Source organism: Mus musculus, chromosome 1, assembly GCF_000001635.26.
Source record: "Mus musculus strain C57BL/6J chromosome 1, GRCm38.p6 C57BL/6J".
In the NCBI taxonomy this organism is placed as follows: domain Eukaryota; kingdom Metazoa; phylum Chordata; class Mammalia; order Rodentia; family Muridae; genus Mus; species Mus musculus.
In genome coordinates, this window is record NC_000067.6 from 86558382 (window position 1) to 86579718 (window position 21337).

General features: G+C 40.9%; 1 protein-coding gene across 4 annotated transcripts in view; it reads right to left on the reverse strand.

The window, feature by feature from the left end:
- Pde6d (phosphodiesterase 6D, cGMP-specific, rod, delta) overlaps nt 1-21337 on the reverse strand; it is a 39774-nt gene that overhangs the window by 15370 nt on the left and 3067 nt on the right. The window contains exon 1 of one of the 4 annotated variants that reach the window (XM_030252232.1): nt 10140-10221. The exons of the other annotated variants lie outside the window; for them this stretch is intronic. The gene's annotated coding sequence lies outside the window, so the exon portion shown is untranslated. Of the gene's footprint in view, nt 1-10139; nt 10222-21337 lie in introns of those variants that run through there. 4 annotated transcript variants of the gene reach the window in all.

Genomic DNA, 21337 nt, shown 5'->3' on the forward strand with positions numbered 1-21337 from the left:
GGAACACTTCACACTTGAAGCGTACATGTGAATAAACTATTATTTCTGCAACTTCCTTTAAGTCTGACATAATTTAAAAATGAAATGGTAGAGAAAGTTGCTGGATGTTGTAGCACATAACCTATAAATCTCAGCTGAGGAGACTAGGAGGCCGAAGGATTACATGTTCTAAGCTAGCTTGAGTTACATAAAGAGATTGTGTCTTAAAAAAGACAAAGGCTGGCTGGAGAGATGGCTCAGTGGGTAATGGTTCTATGAAAGGCTGGTGTGCCAAGTTTGGTGCCAGAATTCACAGAAATGTGGGAGGGGAGATCCAACTCCACAAATTGGTCCTCAGATCTCTACAAGTACGTCCTGTTGGTGCACATGTGCATGTACACACGCACACATACAAATGTAATTTTAAAAGTTATGCCAGGCATGGTGGGAAATGCCTTTACTCCTAATGTTCAGGAGGTACAGTTGGATCTCTCTGAGTTTTGAGGCCAGCCTGGTTTACATATCAAGTTCCAGGACAGTCAGGGTGACATAGTGAGACTGTGTCTCTAAAAAATAATCAAACTAACCAAACAACAAGAAAGAATTTTCTATCTGGAGAAGAGAGCTAAGAGGTTAAGAGCACTGCTATCCTCTTAAATGACCCAGGTTTGGCTCCCAGGACCCGTACATGGTGACCCACAACCACCTGTAACTCCAGTTCTGAGGGACTGACACTGTCTTCTGGCCTCCATGGGCACCAGACACACATGTGGTGCATAGTCACATACACACACAGGCAAAAGACCCATACACATGGAAAAAAAAAACCCTAAACTTTTCCAAGGAGCATGTATCTGTGTAATATCTGGTACATAACTGTGGCCTGGAGAAGCTGGCATTTGGGAGTACAGGAAGCTTTTGGCTGGAGTAGTTATGACCATTTATAAACTGTTCTCACGGTGTCTAGTCTGCTATGAGAGTAAGATTATTTTGGTGCAGAACTTGCTCTTCAAGTCTTTCTGTCTGGCTGTTGCACACCCTCCCTGTGACCTTCCTTCCTGGACAGTACACCAGGTCCTGATATTTCTGCCACTGAAAGGTGGTGACATTTCCATATCATCTCTGGGGTTTGGCAAGAAAGTAACTGCTTTTGTTCCTTCATCCTTTCCCCTCTACATGTCAACCCAGTGCCATTAGAATAGTCTTTCTTAACTCTCACTTACTGAATGCTAGTTCCCGGTTCAGAACCTTTCGGTGCACCCCCTCCCCCTTTCTCTAGATCAGGTCTAGTAGACTCAGAGATCAACACCCTCCACAAGGCTGTTTCTACCTCATCTTGAAAACCATCTGTTTTAGCTAAAGAGGGTAACAACTGACCAGTATCTCTTTCTCTCCATGTTCCTAGTCTTTTCATACTTTCTACTGGGCATTTTTCACCCTTTCTGTCTCTTTATTAATTTGTATTCCAGTGTTCCACTGTGTTCAGCTCCACTTCCTCTCTTCCACCAGCTGGAACAAAATGTGGAGTCTTTGGCTAGGTGTACAATAATGGCTCAGGCATTTAATAGTTAACTTCATTTAACAATTAAAATTATTGTGGGGAAGTGGTGGAGCACGCCTTTAATCCCAGCACTTGGGAGGCAGAGGCAGGTGGATTTCTGAGTTCCAGGACAGCCTGCTCTACAGAGTAGTTCCAGGACAGCCAGGGCTATATAGAGAAACCCTGTTTTGGAAAATTATTACTGTGTGGGTGAGTTCCTGGGGAGACAAGAGGACACTTTACAGAGTTTTCTCCTCCCACTTTTGTGAGGGTTATAGGGATTAAACTTGGGTTGCCAGGTTTTTTTGGAAAGCGTCTTTAACCACTGAGTGTCTTACTAGTTTTGTTTTGTTTTGTCCAGTCGTGGGGCGGAACCCTGAGGCCCAGCACATCCTGAGCACGTGCTCCAGGACTTGTTAAAACAAAAATTTTAAAACCGATTTTACGGGTATGATTGTTTTGCCAGTAGGAGTCTGTGCCACACGTGCGTCTGATGAGAAAACTCATCAGATATCCTGGAACTGGAGTTAGGGATGGTTGTGTGCCACCATATGGGTGCTGAGAACCAAACCCAGGTTTTCTGCAAGAGCATCGAGTGCACTTAACCACTAAGCCTCCTCTCCAGTTCCTTAACTTCTTAGTGCCGTTTTCCTAAACTCTAAAACATAACACTTACATGACTTTTGCAAACATTAAACAAAGTTCAATGTAGTAAAGCTAATGAGAGCCTGGGGATGCAGGCCGCACAGTAGCAGAGCACCTGCTCAGGATGTGCTGGGCCTCTGGTTCAGCCCCAGGACTGTACTGCACAAAACAAAACTAGTAAGAGAACCCAGGGCACAAAAACACTCACTCACGTTGTACTGACACAAAGCCTTTCTTTCTCACTCTTTCTTCCTTCCTCCCCTCTTTCTCTCTCTCTCTCTCTCTCTCTCTCTTTCTCTCTCTCTCTCTTTCTTTTTTTTCAAGACAGGGTTTCTCTGTATAGCCCTGGCTGTCCTGGAACTCACTCTGCTGGCCTCAAACTCAGAAATCCGCCTGCCTCTGCCTCCCAAGTGCTGGGATCAAAGGTGTGCCACCACCGCCCGGCTTACAAAGCCTTTCTAACTGGCTTGTACAGTTATTTTCTCCTATATTTAAAAATTTAGCATTAGAATCCAGCTCTTGTTTCCCCATACTTTATGCTTTACCTCATTAACAGATGCTGTCTCAAATGTTGCATTAGCTGAATTACAAAAACAGAACTCTGCTGGGTCTTATTACCTCTACCTTTACATTCTGGATGAGAAAACTAAGTTTTGAGATATTAAAACTTTACTATTAAAAATCTCATAATTTGAGGAACAAAGATGAAGGTGGTACTTTGGGCTGATTTATTTTTAAGATTGAAAGTGTCCTAGGGTTTCTATGAATCAGCATCAGACAATCCTAATAGGCCAGTTCTTTTGTTCTTCCCTTCTAAGGTATCCCCAGGGAGAGCCAAGCACCGTCACCAGCTCCAACATCGCTCCCTAGACACCAGAACTCAGGTTTTCCTCCAGGGAATGCCACTAGCCTCTGACTTTCAGAAAGAAAGCATTCTGGAAACCTGTGCTTTGTTCCAAGAAAGATCAGGGTCAAGAATGAAACCCAAGTTTCTATCAGCACAAAGCTCTTTATCCTTTCAGTTTTCCGAGGCACAAGGGATAAGCTCTTGTTAGAACCACACCTCCTGAGGACAGATGGGGAGAGTCCAGCTCTCCCCAAAGTTAAAAAGTTTAAAAGAACAAACCTCAAGAACTGGGAAGACAAATGTTAAAGGGCATGGGATGGACAGGCTTTACTCTGTGTGTTCGTGACCTGAGCTGGGTGCAGACAATGTACTATACTACAATGTACAGATACTACAGGTATCTAAGATTCTTCTTGAAATGAACATGAAATTAAGCTTATTGATAATATATCTATGTTAATAAACTGATTTCCAGTCAGAAAGCAACATCTAGGAATATACAGATATATATTTATAAGCATGCATGCATGCCTGCCTGCCTGCCTGCCTGTCTATCCAATCATCCAGCTTATCTATGACAGGGTCTTAACTATGGCTGGGCTGGCTTGGAGCTCACCTTGTGTAACAGCAGAGTGGCCTTGACTTTACAGAAATCTGCCTGCTTCTGCCTCCTCAGTGTTGAGATGAAAGGCACATACCATCACACCTAGTTTAGGCACCTACAATTTCCAAACTTTGAAAAAAATTAAAAAAAACATGGTCTCTTAGCTAAACCTCTTAACATGTTTTAGTTGAAATCTGACCCTCCTAATACAGTCAAAAAGAAAGGCCTGTGCCTCCATCCCTTGCAAGACCCGTTTAGAAAAGAAAAAAAAAAAAAAAAAAAAAGACAGACAAACTATAAGCAGGGCCATGAGCTGCACACCTTTTAATCCCGGCTCTGGGGAGGCAGAGGCAGGCAGATCTTGGAGTTTGAGATCAGCCTGATTGATCTACAAATGGAATTTCAGGGCAGTCAGGGATACAGAGAGAAACCTCGTCTCAAAAATAAAATAAAAAAATAAATAAATAAATAAAAGTAAAAATTGAATCTTAAAGCTTTGATAGAATTTTACAAGTCCACAATAGTTTTCTTCCATTTTTCCTCTTAAACTCCAGTGTACTTATCTATTTTACAGTTTAAACTTACTGGTATAAAACTATGATTGATATTAAAAAAGGTAGGATTAATTCAGATTTGAAACTGACCAAACCATGTTGTATTATAACAAGGTTAATTGGGCATTTCATTCATCTAGCATTTGCTAAATGGTCGTGAATGTTGGGTTCAGGCTCTGCTGTGGTTCTCAGAGTCTCCTCCAGGTAGAGAAACTACCAGGTAGGAGAATTACACTGCACTGTGAGAAGCCTGATCTGTAAGAGAGGTTAGTACAAAGTGCCATAGTTGGCTCCACCCTGAGGAGGCCTTGTGAGATAAGATATCTATCAGTGTCTAACACATGCTGACTAACCTGTATCTCCTTTCAGTCTTCGGCCATACCCAGGTGTCTCCTTTCTTCCTCATTTGCATACCTGGACAAGATAGCCAAACTGATAGGGCTACAGTTTCAGGTAAAGACAAACTCAGACTAAAACCACTCAAGGAAGCTCACATCTTGTCCATACTATATACTATTGGGACAGCTCCAGAAGTCTTTCTGCATTGGGATATAAGATCTTTCTTTAAAAAAAAAAAAAAGGGAAGAGGAGGAGAAGGAAGAGGAGCAGCCAGGCATGGTGGCTCATGTTTGAGCCTGAGGCAAGAGGGCTGCTGTGAATTTAAGGCTCACATGGATAATGAGTTCAGGTCGGCTGAGCTACATAGTGAGACCAGGTTCAAACCCACTTTCACACTTTTCTCCAACCCCCTGATCAAGCCAGTTGCCAGGTGTGGTGAACCATGCCCTCAGGAGGCTAGGGCAGGAGGGCTGGTGAGACCGCCCAGTGGGTAAAGATGATTGCTGCATAAGTCTGATGGCCTGAGTCTAATCCCATGAACCTATGTGGACAGGTGGAGGGAACTGATTGTCACAGGTGTGCTGTCTGTGGCACACTCTCACAGTGCACGTAATGAGCCCTTGAGCACACACAATAAAATAAAAATTTTCTGGAACTGTACATTTCTGAGAAGTTTGTAGTTCTGGAGGGTGGAACCAGGGCCTTATACATACTCTACCAGTGAGCTACATGCCCACCTCAGAATGACTTTAAGTAGATCATTGTTTCCTTTTCTTCTTCCTCCTCTTCCTCCTGGCTTTTTAAGACAGGGTTTCTTTGTGTAGCCCTGTATGTCCTAGAACTCAACTTTTGCTTCAGGCTAGCCCCAAACTCAGAGACCACCCTTCTTCTCAAGGTGTGGCCACCTCATCTAGCAGTAGATCTCGGCTTTTAAGGTTGGCACTTACTTCCAAAGGTTTGCCAAAGAGGGTACCCTTACTTTTTCTTTTTCTCAGTGCCAGAGCCCTCCGCACGCCAGGCAAGCACTCTGTCGATGAGCTGCTCCCCAGTGGCTTTGATGACCTTGGATCACCATGCAGCTCAACCAACCACAGACTGTCAAGGTTTTCAAGATGTTCTGCTTGGAATTTTCTAGCTTTCTATGTAAGACTCAGAATTGTCTTGAACACAATTCCAACTAAACTAAGGATTTAAAAGGGAAAATTAGAAACACAATTCCCTTCAGTGGTACACAGGTGATATCTAAAGGCCATTAACAATTCCTGGGCTACAGCACTTGCCGAGGGTGTATGAAGCCCTACATTCAATCCCCAGTACTGCAAATAGCAAACAAAACAAAATCCTCCAAAGTGAACCTTTGCTGCACGTGGCAGAGCATGCCTACAACCCCTGCAGGTGATGCAGGAAATCAGGAGTGCAAGGACATCCTTGGTTACACAGCAAATCTGAGGCCTGTCTGGGCCACATGACACTTTTTAAAAAAATTTGATAAATACCAATGGTTCAACTTTGGCTGCCTGTTAAAATCAGAGCTTGCAAACTCCCCACTCAAGCCAATCAAATTACAATCTCTGGAGGTGGAGCTCAGGCATCACTGGTTTTCAGGATTCACCGTACAGGGGCTGGAGAGATGCTCAGTGGTTAAGAGCACTTACTGCTCTAGAAGAGGACCTTGGTTAATGCCTCTTCTGACCTCAACAGGCTCATGCACTTGTGTGGTCTCTGTAAAAAAAAATATATATATATATATATATATATACACACACATACATATTCTGGCACATATACATACAATAAACATAAATATTAGCTGGGAGGTAGTGGCACAGCCTGCAGTCTGGTCTACAGAGTGAGTTCCAAGACATAGCCAGTGCTACACAGAGAAACTCTGTCTTGGAAAACAAAACAAAAAACCAAAACCAAGCTCCAAACTAATTCACACACACACACTCTCCCTCATTCATTCATATATATATATATATATATATATATATATATATATATATATGTGTGTGTGTATATATTTTTTTTTATATGATTCCCCATGTGATTGTACTAAAAGCCAGGCTGGGGTCTACTAATTGACAAGTACTCCAAGTACTGGGGATTGACTGCAGGGTCTCCAGCATGCCAGACAGGCATTCTATCACTGAGCTAGCACCCTTATCCATTTTCTAGTCTAGTTTAAGACAAGACAGGGATCTCCCTAAGTTTTCCAAAATGGCCTAAGCTTGCCTCAACCTTCTAAGCAGTTATAAGTGTGCTAGCATGCTCAATTAGGCCTGGCTTCCTTAAACTCTCATGAACCACAAACTTCAGTGGGTCTGAGCTACAAACTGTCATTCTATATTTCTAACCAGTTCCCAAGTGAGGCCAAAGCGAATACCCAGAAGCCAAATTCTGAGTAGCCCTGTGATTCTGGAAGGAAAATTATCTTAAAGAACAGAAAGAAAAGCATTCCCATCACTGAAGTCCATACACTACAGCACTAGATAGGGAGGCCTTGATGATGAACAAGTGGGAGGGACCGTTAACAAAACACGTCTCTAGGAAGGGAGGTTTCAGGGATCAGAAACGTTTGGAATGGCGTGTTTTTTTGAGGGAGAGTGGAGAGCAGTCACTGTGGTTTTTGCAGTGTATGTACACAGAAGGGCAAGCTGGCCCGGCAGAGAAGAGAGATGGGCAGTGAGAGAAATGATCAAATGTTTAAAAACAGAAAAAGCAAGCCCTTGGCTATAGAGCTAGCAAGGCATACAGAAATGCTAGCAGGAGGCCTGCAGGAATCTCTTCCATGTCAGAAATGCATCTGGGAACCAGTCCAGTTACTACACTGAAGATGGGCTAGACTACCAGCCATCACGCCCTCCTGAGGACACGAGAGACTCAGGGGGTTAAGTCTCCCCTGGCAGTGCTTGGGAACTAACAACAAACTGAACCACCTGCCTGGATGCCTCTCTTCTGTGTGCAGAGAGAACACCCAGAAGCTTAGATGTGGGGGCCCTTGGCAGCTTCCAGGCAACTTTTCTGTGACTTTCTAACCTTCTAGATGTACTGCACCAGACTGTAACAAACTAAAGAAGAAAACTGCCTACTGCCTGGGCTTTTCCATGGAAATTACAAATGCATAACATATAGAACAACAAATAGTATAAAAATGGTCACAAATTAACCAGAAGGTATTTATATTTCTCTAATTCTTAAAACAATTAAAACTTTTCTGAAAAAATATCCAGAGAAATTACATAACATGGTTATCACATGTATCAAAAAGATTTGTTTAAATGAACAGGAGAGACTGAAATGAGAAGGAATTCTGTTATCAGGTGATCATCCTATACAAGATGATAAGAGTCCCTGGCAGAAACGGACATCTTTCAAGTTCCTATTTACTGTATAAATGATGGCTAATAGGTGCGGAGTGCCAGCTAGTGAGCTATAAGCTTTTATCCATGTTTATCAGACTCCTCCTCATAATCCTCTGAAATAGGCATAATTATGATCCCTATTTGATGAGCAACTTTCAGCTCCAAGATGAAAGTTTCAAACTTACTGGTTTCAAAACCAGTGAGTGGTAAAGCCTTACTTATTTTTTGGTGGCAGGGTTTTCTGTAGCTTAGAGTGGTCTTGAATTTCTGATCCTTCTGTCTCTACCTCCCAAGTGCTTGGATTACGGGCATAAACCACTAGACCCTGTTTTAGATGGTGCTGTAGACTGAACCTAGGGTTTCATTCATGTTAGATAAATACTTCATTAACTAACCTAAGAGCTTAGTTCTAAAATTGGCTTTCCACTGACTGATTCCAATGGCTATGCTCTTAGCATCTATGACACTTCCAGCTTCCTGCATGCCATTTGTCCCAGAGAGAGAAACTATAGTACAGAATCTACTGCAGCTAAGAAACAGCACAGGTGGCATCTAGATAAACAAGTCTGTCTACACTGAATTCCCCAGGGAAGAGAGTGCAGCTGCAGGGTCCTGGGTCCCTTGGTGAAGACAAGCCATCAAGGGTAGGAAAACTGAAGGTGAGAAATGCAAGCAGACTCCTAGATGGGAATGGCCCTCTGTTCCTTTCTAAAATCATTCTCTTGTGAAATGATTAGTAGAGAACACGAAACTACTGAAACTATAGAGATTCATACAGGTAACAAAAATTCTACTCACGACAACAAAACTTCCTTATTATAAGCTATATTTAAATACTTGAGCTTAAATATTTCCAAATAATGATCTTCTTTGAGTACTATTGTGTTTGATGATTTAAAAGTAGCTTTCTTGCTTTTCTATACCTTGAATGAGACCACAAGCTTACATTATTTCAGGGGTATTCAAGAACTTACAATTTCATTTTTTAAACTGGAAATTTAATTTTGTAAAACAACCTGAAACTACCTTAGTTGATATGGAAGTTTGTTTGTAACAAAGATTTTGGTAAAAAAGACCTCTTACCTTCTTTGGATAATGTTACGAGAAGATAAAGAGGAGATCAGGAAATCTCAGGAGGAAAGCATCTGGCAGAATGGGTCATCTTACACTGGCTCCAGTAGGGGCTCAGTACCTGAAACCAAGCCTGGTCAGACATAGGTCTGCTCTAGAGAGCTAGCTCAGATAAGCACTAAAAGTACTAAAGACCAAAACTGTTTCTTAAGAATATATTCAGGGATAGACTGACTCTATCTGTCTTGCTAAGAGAGTCAGTGGGGTGGTAAGAGTGAGGAGGTTCCTGTGGCACAGCAGTCTGCAGTCTTCACCCTCTCAGTCATTTCCAAGTCTATGTATCCACCTCTGGCCTGCCTGGTCAGTACTAACCATGCTTATGGTGAAGGATAAGAAGTTAACAGACAGCATATTCTTCTTTTTCTTTTCTGCTCTTGACAAGGTCTGTCTCCTATCTACGGAACACATATAGTTCAGGTTTTATAAGTAGGTCAAGGGCATATTAATTAAGATTATTTATTTTGTGTGTGCGCACGCACACACACACAGGCATGTGCACATATGTGGGGAAGTTGGAGGACAATCTATAAAAGTGAGTTCTCTCCATCCACTATGCAGGGCCCAGGGATTGAACTCAGGTTGCCAGACCTGGCAGCAGACACCTTTACCTGTTAACCTATCATGCAAATCCTAAAAGAGAATTTTATTTTTATGAGACAAGTTTCTCTATATAATCCTGGCTGTCCTGGAACCTCCTATGTAGACCAGGCTGTATTCAACCTTATAGAAATTGCCTATCTCTGCTTCCCAAGTGCTGGGATTAAAGGCATGTGCCACCATGCCAGAATTTATTAAAAAAAAAAAACTAGTTAAAAAGACAACAGAAGAGATAATACAATAGGAAGTATTGTAAAAAAGATGACAGTTTGGCAGGGGACAGAAAAATCACAGGCAACAGGTTAGCAGGTTAACAAGCTGCTTTAAAAGTCAGGCTGAGCCGGGCATTTAATCCCAGCACTCGGGAGGCAGAGGCAGGTGGATTTCTGAGTTCGAGGCCAGCTTGGTCTACAGAGTGAGTTCCAGGACAGCCAGGGCTATACAGAGAAACCCTGTCTCGAAAAAAACAAAACAAAACAAAACAAAACAAAACAAAACAAAACAAAACAAAAAGTCAGGCTGAAAAATGAAGGCTTACCAGAGAAAGCTGCTGGGCTTAGTTAGGCTCAGCCACACACTCCATTCTCTAGAGTGATGTCTGCTTCAGTGCCCCACTGACCCTGCACTGTAGAACGTGTATGTATACACAGTGTGAGTTTGTAAATCAAATTCCACCCAGGTTTATTGATCATCTTATCTTAGCACTCAACACAAGAGACTCAAATATGTGCTGAAACACAAGAGAACATCACAGAGCAAGTCAGAAGGTTGATGGGAACTCTCCTTCAGGTTAACAACCAGAAAGCAAGGGTTATTCAAGAGTGTCTAAGAAGCAGACCAGGGGAGCTGCTTCGGGGATCAGCAGGTTGTAGAAGAGGAAATCAGACCAGTGCCCTGTAAAATAACTAACCAGGGGGGTGTGAGAGATGCCTTAGCAGTTAAGAGTGAATACTGCTTTGCAGAGAACCAGAGTTCAATTCCCAGCACACACATCAGACACACAACTGCCTATAAATCTAGCTCTAAGGAGCATCTGGCCTTTGTGAGTTCCTGCATGCACATGCACACACACACACAGACACACACAGACACATACACTTAAAAAAAATCTAAAGGGGGCTGGAGAGATGGCTCAGTGGTTAAGAGCACTAACTGCTCTTCCAAAGGTCCTGAGTTCAAATCCCAGCAACCACATGGTGGCTCACAACCATCCGTAATGAGATCTGATGCCCTCTTCTGGTGTGTCTGAAGACAGCTACAGTGTATTTACATATAATAAATAAATCTTAAAAAAAATCTAAAAACAAACTCAAAAAACCTTGACCACCCACTGTCTTTATGAAGAACAGCTAAATCCATCAGCTGATTTGTAGGTAAAACACATCAGAACTTAAAAGCCTTTTCTGCATTAGGCCTGAATTCATGACTTGGCAGAGTACTTGTAAATTATATATGGGCATGTGGCTCTGAGTAATTTCAAGGTAAGTAGATTTTTTTTTTTCAAAATGGCTGACTAGGCATATAATGACATATGCTAATGTCTACCACTGCAGACCAAAGCAGTACGAGGCAAAGCTTCCATACCAAGGTCACTGGCATAAAGAAAAGCTTTCTGCTCATTCTTTTGGGGTGGAAGTAGCTACAGTGCCTGGCAGTGAACAAAGGAGGTTTCTATTTGGTGGCATCCTGAGCATTTCATCACAGCAAAACTGTCCTTTGCTCTGCACTTCCACTTTCTGGTTGTGATGCTTTCTTCTCTACCTGAACCTCCTTGCTTGTATACCTACTCTGTCAGTACCTCATGCGGTTTCTGCCCTAGGTTTGCTACATAGGACAGATCCTTTAGGGCATTCTTTTAAGATTTATTTTATTTTTTTTAATTATTATTTTATTCTATGTATATTGGTATTTTGATTGCACATATGTCTATATACTGTGTACATTCCTGGTATAGTTCCTGAAAGCAGAAAAAGGGTCAGATGATCTGGAACTGGAGGTACAGACAGCTGTAAGGCCATGTGTGGGAGCTGTGAACCCATGTCCTCTAGCAAAGCAGCCAGTGATCTTAACCACTAAGCCATCTCTCCAGGCCCCAGCCCCACTTATGAAAAACTTTCAGAGTTCCTTCATTTATCCTGTGTGCATATGTATGTGTGTACACAAATACACATGTACACATAGGTAGAGTTAGAGGACAACTTGTAAGACTCAGTTATTTCCTTCCTTTTTGGGGATCCTGGGGGACCAAGCTCAGATGGCTAGGCTTGGTAGCAAGTGCCTTAAATTACTGTGAAATCTTGCTGTTTTAGTACATTCTTGAAAGCCAATTCTAATTGACATATAATGAAACCAACTTCTCTACTCAATAATTTCCCAGCAATGTTCCCACTTATAGGAGACATGGAGAGAAAATATAAATGTGTCCCTGAGAACGCAGGCCTCAGCATCCTTGGAACTTAATATGCTGTAACAAATGGTGGTATCACTGTGAAATAATACTCTTGCTTTGGCAATGCTGCTGTGCTTGGAAAAGAGACAATCTAAATCCAGACTGGCCTGGGAACAGTGCAGGCAAGTAACTTAGTAATGAGAAAGAGATCACCACTTGAAACATAACACAGTCTTCTCATTAGCCAAGTCAGACAATGAAACAAACATTTCTTTTTCTAGAGTCAACGACTGTACTGACCTACAGTTAAGCACCTGAAACTGGCATCAGACAAGCCAGAAGAGACACATCTGAAAGACTCTTACCGACTAGCTTTGCCTTGCTTGTATCCCAGCACTTCCAGATAGAAGAGATAACATATGCCCCCTTTCAGGGGCATGTTCCCCAAAGATTAATTCTTTCACCTTATTTGAAGGCAAAGAATTGTGTTCTTGAATGTCACCAAAATCTATATCCAGTGATTCTTGAACTTTACCTAACTTAAAAAAAAAAAGAGCTATAGTTCTGAGAAGGGCATCAATTTCCTTATATTATAACCCTTAAAAAAGGTAAAAAGGCTGATCAGTAGTGAGATACACCTTTAATCTCAGTATATAGGAAGTAGAGGCAGATGGCTCTCTGTGAGTTCAAGGCCAGTCTGGTCTACAGAGCAAGTTCCAGGACAGCCAGGACTACACAAAAAACTCCTGTTCCACAAATACCAAACAAATAAATAAAAAACCAAGAGGTCTGAGCTCACAAGTTGTAATCCACACTTGGGAGCCTCATCTTGCCCCTCAAATAAATAAATAAATAAATAAATAAATAAATAAATAAATAGGAAATGGAAAGCGAAAGATGGTTCTACAGTTCTGTTTTCACTGCATGACAACTACGTCCCAGCCTGACGAACAGACGCTTTTAGAGGTGTAAGACAGTATAAAGGAAAATCAATGAGTCTCTGGCCTTTTTGGCATCCTGAAACATGAAATGTATAAATTTGCAAAAGCAATTTTAAGCTTTAGACTGAAGTTAAATAAATGACTGTAATAACAACAACAAGCACAAATACATTTGAAGAGCTACGGTGTTTAAAGTGGGATGGTGTAATTTCATAATATCCTTCCGAGTCAACTGGAGCAACCATAATCTGTGCTTACAGATAATAAATGATGCAATACAGTTAGACAACTGAGAAAGTGACTCTTACTGTTTAACTGAACTCCTCTTGATTTCTTCAGTGCTGGGGGTGGGGTGGGGGTAATCTCTGGCCTCATGCAAGCTAGGCTAGAGCTTGACCACTGAAATTCACACCCACCCACACACCCACCAGTCATAACCTTAACTCAAGCTACCTCCTAAACTTGGTTTTGTCACCAGATTTCTTGAATAATATATTTGCTGACTTTAATTCCTCTATCAATCCTCTAATATTGACAGATCATAGTTCATCTTGTTTCCTTAGATATTACTCTTAAGATCAGTACTAATGTGTAAACTGTCATAGACTCTCAGTATAGTGTCTCATATTCACGGACTGAAATTCCCACTCCAATCCTCTAAGGACTTTTGATCTCTAGGCTCCTTTGCTTGGCTCCAGCTCATGCCCGAAATGCTCCTCTGCACTGTGCCTGCCATCGTGTTGCTGCTACTCCCCAGTATCTAAAGATTAGACTCCTTAACACCTACTCATCTTTCAAGACTCTATTTAGATGACAACTCTGAAGCCTTCCAGAACGCCCCCAGCAGCAATCACTCTGCATTTCTACTGCACTTAGGATAATGCTGTGCACTTACCATGCTGTGCTGTTATTCTTCCCATCTCTCTTATACAAGTCTTGAGGAGGTCAGAGATTGGTTTTAATTCTATTTTCAATTACTTCATCTTATTTTTTTCAGGCAGGATTTTTCCATGTAGCCCTGGCTGTCCTGGAATTCTCTACGTAAACCAGGCTGGCCTTGAACTCACAGAAATCTACCTGCCTCTGCCTCCGAAATCCTGGGATCAAAGGGTTGTGCCACTTTGCCTCAAGACTCCTCCTCCTCCTCCTCCTCCCTCCTCCTCCCTCCTCCTCCCCCCTCCTCCCCCTCCCCCTCCTCCTCCTGCTGCTGCTTGAGGTAGGGTTTGTCTGTATAGCCCTGGCTGTCCTGGAACTCACTCTGTGGAGCAGTCCTCTTAATTCAGAGATCCATTTGTCTCTGCCTCCTGAGAGCTGAGACTAAAGGCATGTGCCACCTCTGCTTGGTCCACATATAGTTTTTATCTGATACTTTTCACATGTTTAAGGACAAGATTCCAGAGGGAAGTGGAAATAACTGGACCTACTGACATTAGTCTTCTCAATACTACCACTACACACTCATTTATGTGTGCTGTGGTCTAAGGGATTGTGTGAGGCATTCTCACTTCTTTCTCATTTATAAGGCAGTCTGGGCTGCTCATTTGAAGATGGATACGTTCTGTGAGTAATTTTGCTGTAAAAACCTAATGGCCCATAATGTTGTGCTTATTAGCTCTGAGTAACAAGCTCTTCTATATGATCATGATCAAAGTCGCTAACTGTATTCCTGTGATTAGCCTTTTCTTTACTACAGTCTATGTTTAAAATGGAAACAAAAAAAGTGAAATCAAGAATATACCTATTTGGTGCTAGAGAGATGGCTCGGTAGCTAAGAGTGCTTACTACTCTTCAGAGGACCAGGCTTCAACTCCCAGCACCCATATGGTAACTATCAGCTGCCTGTAGCTCTAGTTCCAGGGGATCTGACACACTATTCTGACCTCCAGAGGCTAATGTAGGAATACTTTAATACACATCCAGGCAGATACATACAATGAAATATAATATTAAAAAGTAGATAGCCATTTGCAATTTAAATACTTCCCAAGAAGTATCTTTCCCCTTCTAGGTGACTAGTTGTTAAAATTACCTTTCTTATCCCAGGCTGCCCCTGAATTTAAGAGATGAGGAAAAAATAAAAACATAGAGGATGTAAGTACAACAGAAAAGAATAATTCTCAAATGAAATATGAGTGGGGGCTGAAGAGATGGCTCAGTGGTTAACAACACTGCTGCTCTTCTAGAGGACCCAGGCTTGGTTCCTAGCACCAATATCAAGTGGCTCACAACTACCTAACTCCAGTTTCAGGGGATTAGACACCCTCTTCTGGACACTGAGGGTACCAGATACACAAGTGGGAATACACACATGTAGGCACTCACACATATACATAAATATAAATAATTGTAAAAACAGAAGGAATTCTTATGGCTGGGAAAATAGCTCAGCTGGTAAAGTGCTTGCCAGGCAAGCATGTAAGAAGCAAGCATGTTCTGATCTTGGAACCCACACAAAAGAGCAAGGCATGGTGGCACAGGCTTGCAATACAAGTATTGGAAGGAAGGAAACAGGGGGCTCCTGACCACCTCCCCTAGGCCAACTGGCGAGTTCTAGATCCTGTCTCAGACAAGGTGGACCACTTGATATTGGTGCTTGAGAATCAACTCTTTAGACTGACCTCTGGCTGCTACCTGTATTCACAGACGTGCGCACCTAAAGACATTACCTTATGTTCTAGAGGATATTAGCACTAGTGTTACTGTTTTTTGAGATAGGGTTTCCTGCAATCCATGGTGACCTTGAATTCAATATACAGCTAAGATGACCTAGAACTTTGGATCCTCCTGCCTTTGCCTCCTAGGTGCTGGGACCTTGATATGGCTTATATGTACTGGAAAATCAAGTCAGGGCTCCACACACACACTAGGCAAGCACTCAATTAGCTGAGCTATATCCCTGGTTCACTACTATTATTATTCATAATTATGAATAGACTGAATAACTGCAGTTATTACTTATGCATGCTGAGTACTGTGTTAAACTTTAATTTCATCTAATTCTTGGACCAAGACCCTAAGATAATCCCTATCAGCAGTTGTGCCTTTTTTATTTTCTTCCTATTTTCTTTTCCCCAAGTCAGGGTTTCTCTGTGTAGTTTTAGCTATCCTGGATCTTACTCTGTAGACCAGGCTGGTCTTGAACTTACAAAGATCCACCTGTCTCTGCCTCCCAAGTGTTGGGATTATAGGCCTGTGCCACCACTACTGGCTGAAATTTCATTTAATTCTTGTAACAATCCTTTGGGGATATGAGTTATGGAAACTGGGGCACAGTGAGTGAGTGTTGTGTTGAAGGTCATAAGGCTGCAGGTAGCAAGTCTGAATCTACAGTCGTACAGCCTGTTCTACTTGCTACAGCCGTTACACACAAAATTTTGATAGATATCAAGTACTTTCTATAGAGGCTCCACATACACACATAAGAGAGGAAGTTAGTGTTCCTCTCCCTCTAAAGTGGTTGAAAACAAGTTACTGTTCAATAAGAAGACAGTTTTAATAAGGCTGAATATGCCTTCATTTATTCATTGGTCTTTCCTTTAGAAGTATTCAATATATCTTTTTCTTAAGTCAAATGTTTATTTTAATTTATATTCTATCTGAACATTATATTAAGTTCTAAAATATAAGTAAATGGAGATAATTAAGTAACAACAACAACAACCTATTGGGCATGGCCCGTTAATTCCTGCACTTATGAGGCAGATGCAAGAGGCTCTCTGTGAGTTCAAGGCCAGCCTGGTCTACATAGTGAGTTTTAAGACAGCTACAGCTATGTAGAAAAATCCTGACTCAAAACAAAAACAAAAGCAAAACCATATATACATAGATTCTACCACAGCAATTTTCCAGTGAATTAAAGATAATGAGATCTTAAAACATCATCTCTGACAGTCTGTTTTATTTGTTTTTTTTTTTTTACTTACTTAAGTTTATATGTGTGTTTGTGTGTGCACATGTACACATACATGGAAGTCAGTGGAAAATTTATGCAGGCTCATTTCTTTCTACCAAGTGGGTCCTGGGGCTAGCTCTGGGTTGGCAGCACTGAGCCATCTCACTGCCCCCATATTAACTTATTAAGGTTCACATTTATACCAATGAAAAATTACCCAAGGAGGTAAAATAATCTAGTCAGAGCTATATGAGAAGCCTGTCACTATGAGAGTTCTATGGTGAACTAGGCTGTAGTCTCAGGCATTTGGGATGCTTAAGTGGGAAGGATGTCTTATGTTTAGGAATTTGACACTAGCCTGGAAAACAAAGACCCAGTCTCAGACAAAAAGTACTATGATAAATGTATATCATTGAAAGTAATCAACAGTACCTATCTTTGGAAATTATGAACATGATAAGCTAAGTAAAAATATTTTAAAACAATTCTCTAAGATTTATAAAAGCAAGTAACTGTAGATATTAGCTAAATTAGCAAACTACACTAAAAACATTAAAATACTGTAATAAAATTTAACAGCAAAACAAGACACCATTTAAAGTACTTTAGTAATAAAGATGGAACCTAGGTGACTGCTCTTTACTAGCCTCTTTGTATTTTATTTTACATGCTTACTCTGAGACCAAGTTGCCCCAGAAGGCCTTGGATTTAGCTGGGATTACAGGCCTGAACCACCAGACCTAGCTAGTAACATCATGCTAAAGACATTCATTCTAAGCAGAATTAAGGGGTGGGGGGCACGACTGTTCATTAATTTTGTAGACTTCCAGTGCAGAATACCCTGAACATAATCGCCACCCAAAAGACCTTTGTTAAAAGAAATAAATGGGGAACATGGATTTACAATATATCAGGTGTGCACCACCAATGCCCGGCGGAAATGTCATTCTTTTAACAAAGAAATAGAAGACTCTTAATGTGTATGAGCTGAAAACAGGTAAGAAGAGATGGGGGTGGAGATGCTAAGAGAACAACATCCTGTTTTGAAGGAATATAACAAATTCAAAGCTTTATATGAATTCTCTTAGTTAAATCTAAGTTTTGCAGCCGGGCGTGGTGGCGCACACCTTTAAGCCCAGCACTCTGGGAGGCAGAGGCAGGTGGATTTCTGAGTTCGAGGCCAGCCTGGTCTACAGAGTGAGTTCCAGGATAGCCAGGGCTACACAGAGAAACCCTGTCTCGAAAAACAAAATCAAACAAACAAACAAACAAAATCTAAGTTTTGCAATATTATTCATGCTTATTGGATAGCTATAATGGACATAGGGGAAAAGCTTCCTTTGAGTAGAAGGGACACAAATATTTACTTGGGACTTTATGACTTTAGAGATCCATACTCATGTCATGGCAATCACTTTGACACTGTATTAAACCACACTGTGAAACTAGGTGATTACCCTTAAGCATGCACAGGCATGAGCAAGAAATAAATGAAACAATATCCTAAAAGAAACTCATGTCTTATGGAAATTGTTACATGACAAAGACAATATTCCAAAACAATGGAAGTAGGGTGGTTTAAGTAGCTAGTAAATGTTCCTGGGGTAACTGACTTTCCTAACAGCTTATTCCTACCACACACTATAAGTATAAATACATTTCAGAGGATTAAAGGGTTAAGTACTGAAAATAAGAAGCAGGCTATTTGATTAATCTCAGGATAAGAGAGATCACCAGCTCCTTAAACAACAACAACAACAACAACAACAGCCACAATACCCTCTGCTTCTGTAAAGCCCCCAAAATTGGATTAAGACTCAAAATAGGTAAAGTATTTATACAAGCTGAACCAGAATATATTAGGGAGATCTTCCTTGAAGTATTTTTTAAAAAATATATTTCCCTTTATTTTATGTGTACTAGTGTTTTGTCTGCATGTATGTCTATGTGAGAGTGTTAGATCTTGGTGTTACAGACAGTTGTGAGCTGCCATGTAGGTGCTGGGATTTGAACCTGGGTCTTTTGGAAGAGCAGTTAGTACCTTTAACCACTAAGCCATCTCTCCAGCCCCAAGATTTTCTTAAATAAGACAAAAATGCAAAAGCCAAATGGAAGCTATAGATGATATATATTAAAAAAAAAAGTTAAAAAAGAATTCTGTTCAATCAAAAAAAAAAAAAATTCTAGCTTCCTGGGAGGCTGAAGAACAAAGACCACTAGTTCAAGGCTTGCTGAGGTTACAGAGCGAGTTCAAGGTCGGTCTGGGTTACTCAGTGTGACTCTGTCTCAAAGTATAAATTGTAAAAATGATTGAAAGAGATACGATGAGCTTTTGGGAACGAAGTCGCTGTCTTCAGTGGTGTAGCCACTGATGTGCAGCCCTCCTCTGGTGTGAGTAACTCAAGCATGCCCACTGGGCAGCCCTGGTTAAACTCAGTGAATAAGTCACAAAAAATGGAAAGTAAAACAAAAAGACATGATAGTGGTGTGGATACTTGATGGGGACAGCAGGGAGAAGAGAGAAAGGAACGAGTGTGACTGGAATGTATTATATTCATGCAGGAATTTGCCAGAGGATAAACAAACAAACAAACAAACAAACAGGTAAAAGGAAAGCTGAGGATTCAGCTGGGCAGACTGTTTGCCTAGCAAGTGATCTGTGCCTAGCTTCAATCTCTAGTGTTAACAAAACCAAAAAAGCCCAAAAAAGCCCAAGCCAAAACTACAGAAAAAGCTTTAAACAGTATACTATGACAAAACAGACACATTAGACATGTTAGGCAAGGGGCTAATATGAAAAAAAATAGTAAAATGGGTAAACATTAACAATTCAGAGAAGGGGCTGGTGAGATGGCTCAGTGGGTAAGAGCACCCGACTGCTCTTCCGAAGGTCCAGAGTTCAAATCCCAGCAACCACATGGTGGCTCACAACCATCCGTAACAAGATCTGACTCCCCCTTCTGGTGTGTCTGAAGACAGCTACAGTGTACTTACATATAATAAATAAATCTTTAAAAAAAAAAAAAAGTTTAAGGCAATGGAGCCTAGGTTAGCAAGTGTTTTTAAAAAAAAAAAAAAAAAAAAAAAACAATTCAGAGAAGAAAATTGAGAAAAATGAAATTTGCAACTGCCAAGACATAAGACTCACTGGTTATCAGGTGCTTTTCCAAAGGTTTAGAGACCAATTCATTTCATGTTTCAAAAGACCTTTAAGACAGGTGCTGTTAGTTCTATTTTCTCCCTAAGAAGACTGAGGCAGAGGTTTAGAGGAACTGCTTCAGGAACACAGGACTAGCATGCAAGGCAGTTAGTGTAGCTCCTCACTTCAATACAGTTTCCTCTTCTCTTTCTGAGACAGCCCTCACCACGTAGCCCTGGAATGTCTAGAACTTGCTATATAAACCAGGTAAGCTAAGCTGGCTTTGAACTCAGATCTGTCTGTCTCCATCTCCTAAGCACGGGAGTTAAAAGGCAAGTGCCTCCAACACCTAGCTAGTTTAGCATTAACTATGTTCTAACTGTGCTATGTATATAAAATAACATATAACTATGCTTTATTATTTCTCCAGAGAGTAGAAGATGCAGAAATACAAATTAAAATTTATCATTTTCTTTTCAATGAAATAAGATTTTCAAAAATAAAAAAAGTCGACATGCAAAATTGAGTATTGTTGATGGGAGAATATAATGGTGCTTTTTTCTTTAATAGTAATGTGTTATTTTGAATGAGCATGGTTTGCAGAAGTTCATATATTTGAATGTTTGGTTACTCCCCAGTTTGTGGAACAGTTTGGGGAGGATTAAGAGGTGTGGCCTTTGGCTGGAGAGATGGCTCAGTGGTTAAGAGCACTGACTGCTCTTCCAGAGGTCCTGAGTTCAATTCCTAGCAACCACATGATAGCTCACAACCATCTGTAATGAGATCTGATGCCCTCTTCCCTTGTGTCTGAAGACAGTTATAGTGTACTTAAATAAAACAATAAATAAATCTTAAAAAAAAAAGAGGCAAAGAGGTGTGGCCTTGTTGGAGGAGGTGTGTCATTGGGAATTGGCCTTTGGGCTTTCAAAAACCCTCAAGGTTTCAGTTAGCAGTTTGAGCCTAGTATTTGTGGATTAGATATAAGGTCCAGTACCATGTCTGCCTACCTGTTGCCAGGCTCCCCATCATGGCGGTCACAGCCGCTAACCCTCTGAAACCATAAGCCCCCTTTTTCTCTAAGTTCCTCCCTTGGTCACAGTGTCTCATCATAGCAACAGAAAGTAATTAAGGAAATAGTAAATACAATTTTTTTAAAGAAACAATCTGAAAACAGTTCAGAGAAAAATTATCCAACCAAAAGTGGTGAATGATCAAGTTGTTTCTAACATAAAATTATCTTTTTTAAAAAATGGGAATGAAAAGCCATCTAGTTCCTGTTTTCTTTCTCTTTTAAAAACTTATTACTTATATGTGTGTGTGTGTATATATATATATGTGTGTGTGTGTGTGTGTGTGTGCTTACATGAGTTTATAT